The sequence below is a fragment of the Schistocerca cancellata genome, chromosome 1 (genome assembly GCF_023864275.1).
Source record: "Schistocerca cancellata isolate TAMUIC-IGC-003103 chromosome 1, iqSchCanc2.1, whole genome shotgun sequence".
In the NCBI taxonomy this organism is placed as follows: domain Eukaryota; kingdom Metazoa; phylum Arthropoda; class Insecta; order Orthoptera; family Acrididae; genus Schistocerca; species Schistocerca cancellata.
In genome coordinates, this window is record NC_064626.1 from 53,001,274 (window position 1) to 53,018,500 (window position 17,227).

A 17,227-nucleotide genomic window follows, 5' to 3' on the forward strand; every position below is an offset into this window, starting at 1 on the left:
AACATACAGGAGGCGGCGTGGATTGGCCTCCCTATTCGCCAGACAAGAACCCCTGTGACTTCTTTCTGTGGGGACACTTGAAAGACCAGGTGTATCGCCAGAATCCAGAAACAATTGAACAGCTGAAGCAGTACATCTCACCTGCATGTGAAGCCATTCCGACAGACACGTTGTCAAAGGTTTCGGGTAATTTCATTCAGAGACTACGCCATATTATTGCTACGCATGGTGGATATGTGGAAAATATCGTACTATAGAGTTTCCCAGGCCGCAGCGCCATCTGTTGTTGAAAATTGAAACTACTGTAATTTCTAAAGTTTGTCTGCCTGAAAATGTACTGTTGTCCCAAGCATATTGCAACAAACGGTGTATTTCTATCGCTGCTCGTTTAGTTTTTATTACCGTTTCAAATATACCGGTCATTTTTGACCCACCCTGTACCTTGCGTTAGCTTGCGGAGTATGAATGTAGATGTAGATGACCTCCTTCAAGGCGTTTACCGTTTTTAATGAAGACATTTCACTCTCGGCAACCGTAAAACGAGGAATAAATAGGACTGCTATTTTGAGCGGCGACTAGATCCCTTGGCTTTGTATGGTCGGTGGAAGAGCGCCAACGTTTTATCCCCATCGTGAACCTAACTTCTCGACTCGAAAAGCGAGCGGTGTGTGTGCGGTAGAGAGAGGGAGAGAGAGACAGGGAGAGAGTAGGCAGCGTTCGCGGTTCATTAAGCAGAAACGGGTGGCGCGCTAGGCGTCAGTTAACGCACAGCCTGTGGCCGTGGCCGTCAGATAACTACCCGCAGTGGCGGCGACGCGCTGTTCACGGCCTCACGTTCACCGGCCACAGGAGTGTCAGTACTCGGAGAGCGAAAATCGTATCGCAGCAATCACCGAAACTCGCTGCTTTACCGATATTAGTACACAAGCTACGTCGATTCATTAGATCATGTACGACTACTGCTCTGACCTCAATACTGACTTTTGTGCCAACAGTGTTGGGCCGCAATCGAGCGACAAACTGAAACACAGCAGCATCGGTGAGCGTTAATTAAGGCGTATACCTGCGCGTAGCTACAGTGGTAATTAGGAGTCTGAGGGGCGACATTAGTGATACATGTAACAAACAACTGGCGACCACGATGAAGATGAAGTGAACGAATTCTTCTTTCTGTCTTGGAAGCAAATCAACGCCTAGCGGAGTAAGCAAGTGAGATGCATGAAGCAGACCAGCACAGTGAAAGAGGCCACTGCTCCCTAAAATAAGTTTGCAGGTACAAAACACAGATTTGTATTAGAGCAAAAATGTCTGTGGGTGATTCTGGAAGCGAATCACGAGCTGTGGGAACACAGGAGAAGAAGTGAATCGAAATGTTGGAGATGGTATGAGATAGAAGGATGAAGAAAATTTCGGGAACTGATATGATAAGAAATGAGTAAGTTGTCCACAGAATCGGCGAGGAGAGATTTTTGTGGGAAAATCTGACTTGAAAATCCGACAGGATGAAAGGACTTGTAGTAACACACAATGCAGTGTCTTCGAAGGTAATATAATAAGTTGTACGGGGGTTAATTCCCACAAATATTGACGAGCTGTCATGGAAGTGCTCCTCTGAGACGAAGAGGTCGGCAAAGGAAGGAGAAGGATTCGTGGCAGTCCGAGGGCCGCAATGAACCACCCAAAATTCTGGTGAAAGAGGTCTAGTTTCACGGTCGGAAAGATTGCTTATAAATTCATGGTCCAAGGAATAAGAAGCACTGTGCTGGTAGGCACTTTATCTAAATGCTAAAAATTATAAACATATGCAATTCATTCGATTATAAACGGAGAAAGACATTTCGACATTAAATTGAATTATATTTCTTCCGATCCTGTCCATGAGATTCGCCTTTGCGTATTGCATGTTCTCGATTACGGGACACTTCCAGCATGGAGAAGGGATAGGACTTAGAATACAATCTAGGAGATCTTGTAACAGACTTATAGACTCCCTGGAATTAATGACCCTCCACAATACTTCAAGCTCCGGCACCAGATATGATATTATTAGCTGCTTCGACTTATTACCAGGCTATTATCAGACGATTTATTTAAGAAGAAAGCACCTGTACGATAATAAGGGGCTAGCCAAATTAATTATAAACTGAACGTCTATATATAACTATGTACACCTGACTATGTTACCTAATAACTAGTGAAACGTATTCAGTGACACATGAATCTGTAAAAATCTTTAATTTGTAACTTAGTTACCTAGTTTTTTACTAATCCTCTTTCCTTCTGTTTTTAAATACATCTTGTAATGGCGATTTAACAAGTAGAAATTGCTAATGAGACCATTTCTGTGGCCTGATACTAAAATGTGTAATTTAAGAATAGCGTTGTAGGAGACGGCCTTTGTCTTTACCTAATCACGCCAAGTTAGTTTTACTCTCTACAATTCTTCAAATTACTCCACAGTCAAACTATATCGATCGTTTGGAAAGATAAGCTGTATCGTAAAATTCTTAATACCGATGTAATTTGTAAATGACAAAATCCGCTTTTTAAGTTTCCAATTGAGAATAAGTAAAACCACTATATCTCATTGTATTTCGAAAGGTCATTCCTTATCACTTGTCTCTTAAATTGTCAATCGATTCCGGCTGCCGTGTTGGCCAAACATCCACAGCCGTGCCAGTTACCCATTAGCGGACGAACGGTGAACTGATACATAGCTTGTACTGAGCCATTTACATTCGCGGATGGTGTACTAACGACACAGTAAAGTATGTCAGTATGTGCGATGTTAAGACGTATATGGACTTTAACGTTTACGTCATCGACGCCAAAGTACTCAATAACGGTAAGTGCCGTAGAACGCAGACCTAGAATCGTGGCGTGACGGTGACGCCCTGGATTAATACCCGGGTCGATCATCGTTCATTTCATGGCCTGTGCATCAAGAATCAGGTTTTACCCTTTTCCATTTAGCCAAATGCCTTTGTGAATCGTCAAAAGAATAAGTGCGAGACTGGTTACCCTCGCCCCCTTCGTCGAATGAGAGCCTTTCATTCGTCTCAAAGACACTGATATCGAAGACGCGAAAATTTTTACCATCCTCTTATCAATGTCTATGCTGTTATTTTTGGCAAGTGTATGGACTGGATAATAAAAGGCAAATATTTTGCGCTAGTTTCTATGGAGTGTATCCATTTGAGAGCTCACTTGCCAATCTCTCTTTCCTTAACTGCCCAATATACTTACGTCAGATACGTTCGTGTCTTTACCAGAAAAAAAGACGTTTGAAAATGTTACTCCCATTCATGTCATCAGAGACATAACGGAAGATCAAGTTAAACATATATGAGATAGGATCCTGTTTACGAAGTTATGGAGTATACTGACACCTCGGTAAACCACGGTTAGGATGCCCAGATGGCAAAGATAATAATGTACCTCCTGAATATTACTTATGTTTTACGCTATCCACAATGGTTTTGATACGTATGCATGGAGTATGTTAATAGAGTCTTTAAATCAACCATGTTTATTCGTTAAGTATAGCGTTTGGGTCGCATTCAAAAAGTATAGATATTAATCAGTTAACTATATATCGAAGGCTGCATACATTGTACGTGCATGTTGCTTGTGAAAGCTTTATAAGCTTTCCCATGTAATATTTGATATAAATGTGGAATGTACAAAATATTTTTCTCTGTGTACAGGCCACAGAACGTCGACCCGTTCTGTAACAGATGATAGTGTGATTTGAGTACATTAGAAAATCAGACTTTTAACCGCTGGGATCAGTTGCTGTCCAAGCAGGAGCTGTCAGCAGTAGATGAGCTCTTCCGAGACAGAATGAGCTCTTGATCAAAGGGGGAGTGGCCGTCTGACGGACGAAGGAGAGCTAAGAAAGCGTTTCATTATGGCTGCGCGAAACAGAAGGGCGAATTAAAAAAGCAGCTAACGCTTTTGAAGTATTACCGTTTTAGAATAGCGCGTTCAGCGGTACGTTTCTCCACGAAGTCTTTCGGCGGCTCATAGAGGATCTTCCGCGGGCACTGTGCGGCGGTCGTGGTTTCCTTGGAGACACCTGCCGCCCGCCGCGGTGGGCACTCCGCCGACCGGCGGCTCACCTGCTACTGTGCGCTGCGCGGGTTGCCTGCCGCTGCCAGGGTAGGCGCGCCGCGAGACGCGCGTCTGCAAATCCACGACCACGCGCTCCGCCTGCCCAGCCAACACTGCGCGGTCCGCGAACTGCGCGCCGCGCGCAGCCTCCAGACCGCCGCTGCTGCCACCTGCCGGAAGCCGCCGGAACGCGAGCCTCCGACCGCGTCGGCGGGATTAGCGGAAGGCGGCTGTTTGTCGGCGGCGGTGTCGGCGTCGCCGGCTGGGCAGTCGTTATGGGCTTTCTCGCTCTGATACCGACGACGAGTTTAACACCTCGCATGACGCCACGTGTGGCTGAAACAGAGAGGCCACGTGTTTTGTGGGGAAGACCGACACATACATTAAGGACTCAGGACATTTCATTGTGAAGCTGAAGAAACAGAAACTTGCACCAAACGACATCCTGGTCAGCTTTGGTGTTGTTTCGTTATTTACGTATGTGCCACTCAGTGACGCTCTGGAGCACATCGGTTCCATGTTCCCGCAAGACATCAAAATGCTCTTCCATGCATGTCTCACCGCGAGCTATTTCACGTGGAATGGCGATTTCTACGAACAGCTGGAAGGCGTCGCCATGGGTAGTCCTCTCAGTTCAGTGGTGGCCAACTTCTTCATGGAACAATTTGAAGCACAGGCACTGGACTCGGCGACTTGCAAACCTAAGGCGTGGTACAGGTACGTCGATGATACTTTCGTGGTGTGGAATCATGGTGAAGAACAGCTCGGTGACTTCCTAAGACACTTGAACAGCCTCCATGCCAACATAACATTTACCATGGAAGTAGAAAAGGACAAGAAACTGCCATTTCTAGATGTGCTGGTCACGAGGGTCGGCGAAAACCTTGGACACAGCGTGTATCGAAAACCGACACACACGGACCGATACCTGCACAAATTTTCAAACCACCACCCGAGCCAGAAAAGAGGCATGATTAGTACGCTTGTAACGAGACCAGGACGAATATGTGAGCCGCAACACCTCAAAAGAGAAATGCAACACCTGGAAGCTGTTCTGAGGAGCAATGGGTACTCCACAAATTACATTAGAAGTGTAACAGAGCTAAACACTCAGCGAAGTAAGGAACCAGAAGAAGAAATGTCGGGTACGGCCTTTGTGCCATACATTCCCTGAGTGACGGACGGAATCGGCCGTATATTGCGCAAACATGGCGTAAAGACGATTTTCAAACCGACAAGGAAGATCGAAGAGTGTCTTAGATCGGCGAAGGAGAAAAGAGACCCACTTGCAATGTCGGGAATATACCGTATACCATGCACATGCGGAAGAGTTTATGTCGGAATGACTGGACGATCCATTAACACCAGGATCAAAGAGCATAAGGGACATTGCAGGTTGGGGCAGGTGGAGATATCGGCCGTGGCAGAGCACGCACTGAATGAGACCGACCACGTAATAAAATTCGCCGACACGGAAGTTCTGGCTGCAGAGAAGCACTATCACACGCGCTTGTTCTCAGAAGCTGTAGAAATACAAAAACACGCGAACAGTTTCAACAAGAAAGAGGAAAGCCTTAAGGTAAACGGATCCTGGCTTCCCGTACTGCAGCGAACGACCGTCGCAGGTAGCACGAGGAGAACCGCACCGGAAATGACCGCGGAGAAGCCCTCTGACGTTGGCGCGCCAGGTACATATAGTCTGCGACCACGAGCTCGGCTCCAGCTCACCACCGGCAATTGAGGGTGAAGCTTTGACAATGCCAGCCACTCGTGCTGGCGAAACGTCAGACAAACCATTAGATGAACGTCGGCTGAAGAACCCGAGACAGAAGCCAATTGGCAGATTGTCAACAAGTGGCCACGAAAGCCTTAACAATTTTGTCATCTAGGAATTTATGCTCTCGGAATTTTTTCCGTGAACCACATCCTTGTAATTTTTTCCGTGAACCACATCCTTGTAACGTGCCAGGCTGAATCCTTGTATTAGTGCCACATAAAGTTCACGTCACAACCGGATGCAGTGAAACATTTCCACACCCAGTAGATAGTGCGCAGTGTTCCAGACCTACCTCGCTTTGCTTATTCAACACTGTCTTCTCGGTAGCTGCGTCCGTCTAACCTAATTGACACTGCAATTAAGAAGCCAGAATCCTAGATTATGTTATCCAAAGCCAAAAGTCAAGACCGTATTCATTGTTGAACATTTATGACAACGACAGTGCGATTTATTTGTTATCACTCACACACATAATACTCATGTGACCAGGCCTCTTATACTTATTAATCGTCACATTAGGTAGGTCAAAAACTTCCAGGCTTTAACAATGTTCGCCGGCCGCGGTGGTCTAGCGGTTCTGGCGCTGCAGTCCGGAACCGCGGGACTGCTACGGTCGCAGGTTCGAATCCTGCCTCGGGCATGGGTGTGTGTGATGTCCTTAGGTTAGTTAGGTTTAAGTAGTTCTAAGTTCTAGGGGACTTATGACCTAAGATGTTGAGTCCCATAGTGCTCAGAGCCATTTGAACCATTTTTTAACAATGTTCGGTACACGCGTTAATTGTTTAAAGCCGAATACAATTACACTTTTTTGGTACCGACCGGAAAAGTTAAGCTTCTGTTTCAAATATTATCACACCACATTCAGGCACCGACTTGCCGCACTTGTGCTCCATGAGAATCTGACCGAGAACTAACCGAGAACTGCACGAGCTCGGACTTTACATAGACGAGTGCTTGAACATTTCACTGTTTCTGTTATTATTTTATAGTTTATAATTTCCCAGGGTTAAAATTATCCTTTCTAATTAGTTTTGAAGTTAACTATTGGGTTTTATTGCTTAAATAACATGAGTGAGCTGTATCAATTTAAATACGCTCAACTAACTTGTGCATCTGCAGTGGGAATTCCCGACTTATAGCCATGGCAGCCCTCTTGAACAATAATTTTTACTTATTCAGATTTACTTAATTCTTAAGTAATGCACTTACAAAGTTGAAACTGGAGTCACTTTATGTAGAAAAATATAGGTAGTAAAAGTATCAAAACAGATCTCGGAATTATTCAGTAGTTTGGTCACAATTGGCACTGAAAGTCATACAGGCTACAGATTTCAAGTCTTAATATCTATTTAACTAATAGTCTTTAGGATAATTTAAGCACTTTGCTGGAATCAGTAAAATTTAGGCTTTCTTTTGGATGCAGTCTTAAAGCTGAATTCGATCTATTAGCTCACTCGAATTTTACTTAATATTTATTGCAAAATATACGTCATTGTTCATAACTTTTAGTAGGATACAATTCCACTAAAATTAATTAGCTCATTACTTTCTGAATAGACATTAGAATGTACTGAAATAATAGATTTTACTAGGGGAATTTTATTTAAACAATTTCTGAATTCTGTGCTATGAGGCTGAAGGCCACAGAATCTGTAGTTGGAATCTGAGTAGTGAAAATGAAAAAAATAAAAGTTCATTGCTTAACTAAGTTACTGCAGAAGTGTAAAACCAAAACAGGAAAGCAGCGTGCAACCCTGCGTCGTTACAAGCTCCTCTCTTGCAGTGTGTGCCACTGGAGTCGGCCCACAGAGTGGTGGAACGCCCTGTGCTGGACCGGTTACGACTCGCCTCCTGAAGATGGTACCGAGCCGCACACTCCTAAGGATTTCCTGCTTTTGATTTATGTCAAGTATACTGACATCACAGAAAGACGACCAAAGCAACGTAGCAGTTTTGTGGTTGGAAGTAATTATGACCTTCTGTTGTATAAAAATCAAGGCGCGATCTTTAATCCGTTGTACCTTGTGGTGTCTACGAAACCTGCATACTCAGTGCTATAGACAAACATTCAAAGAAATCTTATTAATGAGTTTTATGACAAAATGAAAATTACAGTACTGAACTTTTGCAATTACACAGATGTATCGTAATCAAAGGGTGAGCTTCCAAAATAAGCAATCTTCTTAAATATAGACCATCCCGAATCTGTACTGCATACAGAGTACAAGCTGAGTAATCCAGTGTTGGCGATGCCATACAAGTGCCTAATCTTGAAGCTGCTATTCAGCTGGGTCACGTTGACGCTGCTATAGAACTGCGCCATCACCAGTCGGTCGCAGCGCTTGCGTCCTCTCCACATAGGTGTCACTGCTGTCGCATTGTCTTCCTGGAAATAGGTCGGTCAGTGTGCGATTGACTGAAGTCTTCTCACAGCCACTTCTTCTCTGTTGTTCCCAAATGGCGTGCTGGCGTTTGACATTACGCCATAACTTACCCCATATTAAAAGATACTTATCTATTGGTACGCATGAATTAACCTAGTTAACTTTAAATCTATCGTTTCCTTGTATCACAGTCAAATAGTACTTTGTAGGAGAAGTAATTTAATTAAGTCTGACAGAGGTTCTGAAACCATTAAAGAACTAATTAGGTTGCAGGTTGAAACTACCTGGAAGCTTAAAATGTGTGCTGGACTGAGAATCGAACTGGAGTACTTTGCCTTTCGTGGTCAAGTGCTATGCCATCTTTTTTAAGGAAACGTGTACAAGTGATAATTCTAGAAACTGAGTGTTACAACAATAAAGGTGGCATTCAAAAAGTAAACAAAAAAATCAAAATGTAGACCACTAACGCGATTCCAGCTACAAAAAATTCTTCAATAAAGGAAACTTGTTCTACTTGGTACTTCGCCAGCGTTATCTGATATCTGCAACAGCGCCTTTGAAGGGAGGCATTCTGCTTCGTTAGTGCCTCAAAGAAAACAGGAATGCTTGAAGTTGCCTGTCTTTTACTTCTCTCATCGCTGACAAGGCAGGACGTTCAGCCGTAAGTGTGATGACGCCCAGAACATTAACCGCAGCTTGGCACTCCGCAAGTGCGTGGAGGGTTAACGAAAACTCAGCGTAAATAATTTGCGAAGAGCGTACGGTATCTCGGTGTGCGTTCGAGGGCATCGTGAGCATTTTGTAGGAACCAGCAGTAATCAAGCTGCTCCGTCCCTGAAGATATAGGCGACGGTGATTCCTTTGAACCGTGTAAGCACATGATATTTTGCAGCGCGAAAGTAAGAATCATCTGTACAGAGGAGGGTCTTAGGGTCAGTCAGATCAGGTGTGACCCGGAGGTAACAAGACAACATCTTCTGTGTTAGTCGCATAACTCCGGACGACGATACGCATGCAAAACGATGTTCATCGGTATCCAAGAGGTGACAAACTGGGCAATAAGGTGAGTCTGCCAGTCCAATAGCGTGAGGCCGCTGTCGTGTCGCATATTTTTTGTTGGCGATCCGATACCACTTCAAACGCACAGTGATTGACAGAAAAATTATGGTGTATCGTCTTCCACACTTTTGGCCAATGAACCTTAGGATACTTGTTTTCCACCACGTTATGGGGAACAGCCCGCAGAAGATTGGTATAAAAATCTTTCGCCTTAGGTGGACATGTGGCAGGGAGGTTCGAGCTGACATAGCTGTAATCAAGAATGAAGGTCTACACATAAGAGAGCTGTGGTGCGACGTGGGCAACCAACACCGGGGGACGTCCGAAACTGCATCAGAACATGTAGTAAACGACCCGTGAGAGAGGTATGTTAACTTCTCTCGCCCTGACGTTGACCAATGCCAGCCCCCGATAGGGCACTGGTAGGGTAAGAGTGTCGTATCGTATTTTAAATATATGATCTGCGGAAACGTAGTAAGTGATGCCTGCCTGAAGCCGGCAACCTATTTGGAGCAGTAGTGGGAGGACTTGTGCCACGTGGTTGAGATTTGATGCGACGTAGAGGTTCAAGTATTCAACACGTCGTAGCTGATTCAAGTACCGGGGCAGGTTTTGGAGCACCATCGTGTGTATGATCTGTCGTGACCGTCGATAGTTTACCGCAGGTGTTTTGCGTACATCCTTCGTGAACGTGATTCCCAAAATCGCAGATCAGAAACTGGTGGGAGGGGAGCGAGGGCTACCGGTCCGAGACCACGCCTAATATCTAACGCCGCCGACTTTTTGGTGTTCAGAAGACTGCCGGCAGCTTGTACGTATCGCTCAATCCAGGTTAGTACGCTTTGAACTTCGTCATTGGAACGGACCAGCAGTAGCAGGTCGTCAGCGTATGCCCTATTGCGAAAGGTGACGTTCCGCAACATGATGCCCGATAGCCGATGGTTAAGTGCCCCGAGGAGTGGCTCGAGTGCGATTGCATAAAGGTAGGTAGAAAGGGGACAAACCTGTCGTAGAGACCTCTTAATGGGTTCTGGTCCTACCATCCTTCCATTGACCTGGACGTGTGAGATAGCTGCGGTCCAAAGACGCCGTTGGGCCCTGGGAAAATCCCATACTGTCCATCACTCCTAGGAGGAAGTTGTGGTGCGCTCTCTCAAATTCGCGCTTGAAATCGATGCAGACGATCGCCGCTCTCAGACGGCAGGAAGAGGCGATCACTATTAAGTCCCTGCAGTCACCAGTGGCCAAATGTATGTTGGCTTCTCCCCCTGTGACGTCTGTTCTGGGGCAAGGATCATCTATATCTACATCTACATCTGCATGGTTACTCTGCAGTTAAGTTCCTGGAAGAGGGTTCATCGAACTATTTTCATACTACTTCTCTACCATTCCATTCTCGAATGGCGCGTGGGAAAAAGGAGCAGATAAATTTTTCCGCTCGAGCTCTAATTTCTCTTATTTTATTATGATGACCATTTCTTCCTACGTAGGTGTGTGTCAACAAAAGGTTTTAGCATTGTGAAGAGACAGTAGGTGATTGACAGTTCGTAAATAGATCCCGTCAGTGACTGATACCCCAACTTGCATTTCATATCAGTGACACTCTCATCCCTGTTGCTCGATAACACGAAACGAGCAGCCCTTCTTTGCACTTTTTCGATGTCCTCCGTCAATTCTACCTCATAAGGATGCCATACCACGCAGCAACATTCCAGCGGAGGAAGGACAATCGTAATGTAGTCTGTCTCTTTAGTGGGTTTGTCGCATCCTCTGTGTGTTCCGCCAACGAAGCGTAGTTTTTGTTTCGCCTTCCCCACAATGTTATCTATTTGGTCTTTCCAATTTAAGTAGCTCGTAATTTTAATTGCTAGGTATTTAGTCGAATTGATTCGTGCGATTTATCGTATACCCAAAATTTATTGAATTACTTTTAGTACCCATGTGGATGACCTCGCACTTTTCTTTGCTTAGTGATAATTTCCAATTTTCGCACCATACAGAAATTCTCTCTACATCGTTTTGTAATTGGAAGTGATCATCAGCAAAGTCGTCTTAATACGGCCCGCCGTAAGCATGACGAAAATCTTGTAGTCGGCCTTTGGCATTGTGAGCAGCCTATAGTCGTTAACTGATCGCTCTACAACTGGCTTGTGTACCGGTATGAGAAGTCCTTCTACAAACGCTGGCGTCACAACCCAGTCTGGAGACATAAGTTCGCGGAACATAATAACCCAGCGTGGCATCATGATGTCACGGAAGGTCCGGTAGAATTTGAAGGGCAATCCATCAGGCCCGACTAATTGGCCGCACCTTTGTCCAGGTAGCCTTCGCCTTCTTCGAGTAGGATTTCCTCCGTTACTGCATTTACGTTGGCCTTGTCGATAGTATGTGTTACCTGCTGTAACACTTCAGCAGTGGCCACGTCATCAACGGTACAGATGACAAAAATGATCCTCCACCGCCTTTATATGGTTGCTTGGGTCGTACAGAAGCGATCGTCTTGTGTCCTGAGTTGTGTGATTAAGTGTTGGCGATGGCGGCGCTTAGCCGCCAGAACGTGGTGCACAGTGGGTTCCTCTGTGGCCGTTAGGTCGCGCCGTCGCGAGCGGACTACGGCACCTTCTAGTCTGCGTTTCGTCAATGATAGTATGTGACCCTTGATTCTACCTTGGTCATGTTGTCTCTCCGGGGAGGGGTCTAACGCGTCGATATCCCTGAGTGCCGCATAGTAAAAATCTAGGGTCCACCGATGCCACGCAGCCATGTCCTTGCCAAACTGCATACGTGTCCTGCGGATTGCTGGTTTGGCACAGAGAAGCCACCACTCCAGAGTTCAGGTGTATTGGGGGTGACTGCGTTCACAGTCAGTCCACGTTACTTCAGCTTGCCGATGGCAATCGAGGTCCTGGAGGTGAGTTATATTAAGCTTCTAAAAGCCACTACTGCGCCAGACTTGTTGGGCGAGGAGATGTACAGTGCAGATATACGCACTATGATCTGAATAGGCCTGAGGACATAGTTCGGCGGCCACCACTCACTGTGTGAGGCCTTGCGACACGTATTTTCGATGTAGTAGGCTGGCCGAATGACCAGTAAGATGAGTATGGCTAGAGTGATTACTGTGGACTTTTTCTCAAGTGTCGCACAAGTTCTTGGACCATCGTTCCGAGTTCCGGACAGGGCATGTAGTGTGCGATTTACTCCTTGGGGTGAAATACGCAATTAAAATCGCCGGCGAAGACGCTGTTTTCGTACCGGCCGAGGAAAAAGGGGGCCACATTCGTGGAGTAGAATCTGGCGCGGCCGTGACTTCTGGTGGTACCCGACGGCGCGTAAACATTAATGAATCGGGTGTTGAGAGCCGTAAGTGCTATACCTCGAGCAGAGGGAAGACACGTGACATCAGTAACTTCAATAGAATCAGGCACTAGTATTGCCACTCCGGTGTCTGCAGGACCACCGGGCGTCACATATGTTGCGTAACCATAAAAGCTGGGGAGTGCGGTCGTTCTCACTTCTTGCAGGAAGCAAAATGAACTCCCAGGGCTCGTATTGTTTCTTTCAAGAGTTGGATCTTGACAGGAGAACTTTTCATATTGATATTCATTGCCACCGGGCGGTAAGCCTGGCAACGCGTTGGTTGGGCGAGGTTATCCATGTTGACGTTGGAGAGAAGCGGAAGTGAAGTTACTCCCCACCCGCCGAACGCGGTCCTCCTTGTGGAGCTCATGCTGCATAATCGGGCGGCGCTGTAGCTGTCCCCGGATCGGGATCTGGTGTCTCCACCTCCTCGGCCCACGAAGCGGGTGAGGATGTCCGTTCATGTTCCATAGGCTCGGAATGTTTGATAGTAAGGGACCGGGCGACATCGCTGCCGGCACTGGTACCTTCCTGATGCTCGCTGTTTATTTCAAGGGGCTGGTAGTTGAGTCCAACTTTCTCCGTCTGTTCTGCAAGATTGGAGTCAGTGGTAACGGCCTGCCTCGCGGCTTCTTGAGTGGTCAGTTGTTTTTCCCCGGCCGAATCTGAACTGCCGTGTTCCGACACATGTTCCGACACGTTTTCCGACATGGTCCGCCGACGGTACTTTCGGCATTTCGGTGATCGCTGTTTCCGTACGTAGCCTTCATTGTCAGAAGACGGCACTGACTTTCACAGAGGAAGACCATACTGCAGTTCCTTCTCTAAATCCTCGCACAAACGAAAAAATGGCTGACATCGAAATAAGTGTCCAAGGAATAGAAAAGCAACTGGAATCACTGAACAGAGGAAAGTCCACTGGGCCTGACGGGATACCAATTCGATTCTACACAGAGTACGCGAAAGAACTTGCCCCCCTTCTAACAGCCGTGTACCGCAAGTCTCTAGAGGAACGGAAGGTTCCAAATGATTGGAAAAGAGCACAGGTAGTCCCAGTCTTCAAGAAGGGTCGTCGAGCAGATGCGCAAAACTATAGGCCTATATCTCTGACGTCGATCTGTTGTAGAAATTTAGAACACGTTTCTTGCTCGAGTATCATGTCGTTTTTGGAAACCCAGAATCTACTATGTAGGAATCAACATGGATTCCGGAAACAGCGATCCTGTGAGACCCAACTCGCTTTATTTGTTCATGAGACCCAGAAAATATTAGATACAGGCTCCCAGGTAGATGCTATTTTCCTTGACTCCCGGAAGGTGTTCGATACAGTTCCGCACTGTCGCCTGATAAACAAAGTAAGAGCCTACGGAATATCAGACCAGGTGTGTGGCTGGATTGAAGAGTTTTTAGCAAACAGAACACAGCATGTTGTTATCAACGGAGAGACGTCTACAGACGTTAAAGTGCCTTGGTGCCAATGATGGTCGTATGCGTGTTTGGCGCCGTGCAGGTGAGCGCCACAATCAGGACTGCATACGACCGAGGCACACAGGGCCAACACCCGGCATCATGGTGTGGGGAGCGGTCTCCTGCACTGGACGTACACCACTGGTGATCGTCGAGGGGACACTGAATAGTGCACGGTACATCCAAACCGTCATCGAACCCATCGTTCTACCATTCCTAGACCGGCAAGTGAACTTGCTGTTCGAACAGGACAATGCACGTCCGCATGTATCCCGAGCCACCCAACGTGCTCTAGAAGGTGTAAGTCAACTACCCTGGCCAGCAAGATCTCCGGATCTGTCCCCCATTGAGCATGTTTGGGACTGGATGAAGCGTCGTCTCACGCGGTCTGCACGTCCAGCACGAACGCTGGTCCAACTGAGGCGCCAGGTGGAAATGGCATGGGAAGCCGTTCCACAGGACTACATCCAGCATCTCTACGATCGTCTCCATGGGAGAATAGCAGCCTGCATTGCTGCGAAAGGTGAATATACACTGTACTAGTGCCGACATTGTGCATGCTCTGTTGCCTGTGTCTATGTGCCTGTGGTTCTGTCAGTGTGATCATGTGATGTATCTGACCCCAGGAATGTGTCAATAAAGTTTCCCCTTCCTGGGATAATGAATTCACGGTGTTCTTATTTCAATTTTCAGGAGTGTATTAAGTATCCCGGGGAGATAGCCGTAATGGCGGCTATGAGAACTTCGCCCAAGCCGGTTATTACTCTTCATATAGTGGGACTCACCCGCATTTGGTTACAAAACTTGCTAATAACATGAGCGTATAAAGCATGACGTAAGTATTAATGAGAGACCACAGTACAGTGTTTGGACAAATCTGAGTCGTCATTTTCACTTAAACAAGAACTAGGTACAAGTGGCAAAGAGTGAATGCAGCCAGCTAGGACATAAGGAGGAAAGGTAACGATGGAAGTGACGAAGAAAGACAGACGAAACAGGGAAGTCATATCACAAAGGTATTGTAGTTTATACGCCATCCTCCAGATTTCGGAACACTATCCACTGATATTATGTAAATATCAGTCCTTTTTTGTCCTTAATGGCTCAGTGCATAATTATTTCTTTATAGTCAACAAAAGTTATTTTAGTAGCACAAGAAAAAGAAAAAAATACTGACGTGTAGATGTACTTCATTGTAAGCTTGTTCTCGAGTCTACATCGAGCAAATGATCTAATGAGACGGTTAACTGCTCCGACAAGAACGCGGAAGGAAGCTCAAGAATTAATGGTAAGCAGAGATGGACATTAGCCGGCCGAAGTGGCCGAGCGGTTCTAGGCGCTACAGTCTAGAACTGCGCGACTGCTACGGCGCAGGTTCGAATCCTGCCTCGGGCATGGATATGTGTGATTTCCTTAGGTTAGTAAGGATTAAGAAGCTCTAAGTTCTAGGGGACTGATGACCTCAGCAGTTAAGTCTCATAGTGCTCAGAGCCATTTGAACCATTTAGATGGACATTATTTGAACAAACTCGTATCTAGATAATTATTTAAGTAAATAGATCATACAAACAAATTTCTTCACGAATAAATTATTCCTAACTTAAATAGGGAATAACGTAGATTTCACCGCATTTTCTTTGTTTGCTTTTCTATAGAACTCTGTAAGTAGACTTTTTTTTTAACTTACTAATGGCTCGTTCAGAGATGTGTCTCGCACCGCGTTCGTCCTTAGATTTTTTTTGTTACAGCTCGTATCACCTGTAGTAATGAAAAAAATTTCCAAGTTCAGCAGCACCCTGTTTCAGAATACAGGTTGACCTAAAATTGCATTAACGTTTAAACAGCCAATACTTCACGGAATAATGCAGGTAGTCAGGTAAAATCTGACACACGAGCTTTAAATGACGTGGGAGTTTATTGAAGCTAAAAAAGGGTTCACAGAATGACCAACAGATGTCGCGGTACAAAAGCAATACTGTAATTAGCTTAACAATTGGTTTTTAGGAAATACGTCGGGCTATGTTCATTATAATAAATTCTCAACATGTCGACAACCAGTCAGTTACAATGCCTGTAGTTGAGAAGCAATGTTGTGAACACCGCTGTGCAGTTTATCAGAAGTTACTATGAGCATGCTAGACTTGGCATCTCAGCAAGCGATCCTCAACAAACAATTTTCGAAAGAGATCTTCCACGCATGTAACAATTTGGTGTGAAAGGCCATCCTGGGTAAAAGTCGTACCTCCCAGTAAGTGTTAATCAGCCAGGCTAGGGATGATGTGACTCCCACTCTCACTGTACCTCATTTTACACACGGCTCTCAGGCGGCGTCACTGATGTGTTGCTGTCCAGCGCCATCTGTTGGCCAGTTTCTGCCCTCTTTTTGATTTCAATAAAATCCCTTGTTATTTCAGGCATAGATGTGTATTTTTACCTCCCTACCTCCATTATTCCATGAATTAGTGCCTTCTTAAATGTTCACCGACTTTTGGTCACCTTGTACATGTTGAGCAGCAGATTCCCATCTAACTGCCAAAGCAACTCTGTTCAGAGGTGGGAAGAAATGAAGGACATTATTCCTGTGAAGAACCATTAGCTCTTTATTCACATTTTTGTGGCGGCGTTCGTAGCGACAAACACTTCGCTGTAGAAACGGCTTACGAAATCACCGCCACACTTTTAATAGCGGGCCGACCGGTCCGCTGGAACAGTGAACAGAAAGATGAAAACCCAAACACTCTGATTAAATAAAAGTCGGTACTTATCTTTATTAACGAAGATACAGAAACAGAGTAGTGAACTCCGTGTCTACAGAAATCTGTCTAGTTCGAGTCGGAGCGGCTAGGTCAGCGTCGGCTGACGACAAACAACAACTCTGCTGCGATGAACACACAACTGACTAGCAAGTACACAAATCGGTGGCGAGTATACAACTGAGCGGCGAATACAGAACTGTCCTAGCGCTCGCGACTCCAGCGCTTAAGAAGCCAGAAGCCAGCGGTGGCGCGCGCGGACTTGCGGCGATTTCCTGTATCGCTGGCGCTGCTTATGCGGACGGCGTCCGGAC

General features: G+C 45.8%; 1 protein-coding gene across 1 annotated transcript in view; it reads right to left on the reverse strand.

Moving 5' to 3' along the window:
- LOC126095178 (irregular chiasm C-roughest protein-like) overlaps positions 1–4,211 on the reverse strand; it is a 520,543-nt gene extending 516,332 nt beyond the window's left edge. Inside the window, exon 1 of the mRNA XM_049909912.1 lies at positions 3,970–4,211. The gene's annotated coding sequence lies outside the window, so the exon portion shown is untranslated. The remainder of the gene's footprint in view (positions 1–3,969) is intronic.
- Between the last annotated feature and the right edge of the window lie 13,016 nt (positions 4,212–17,227).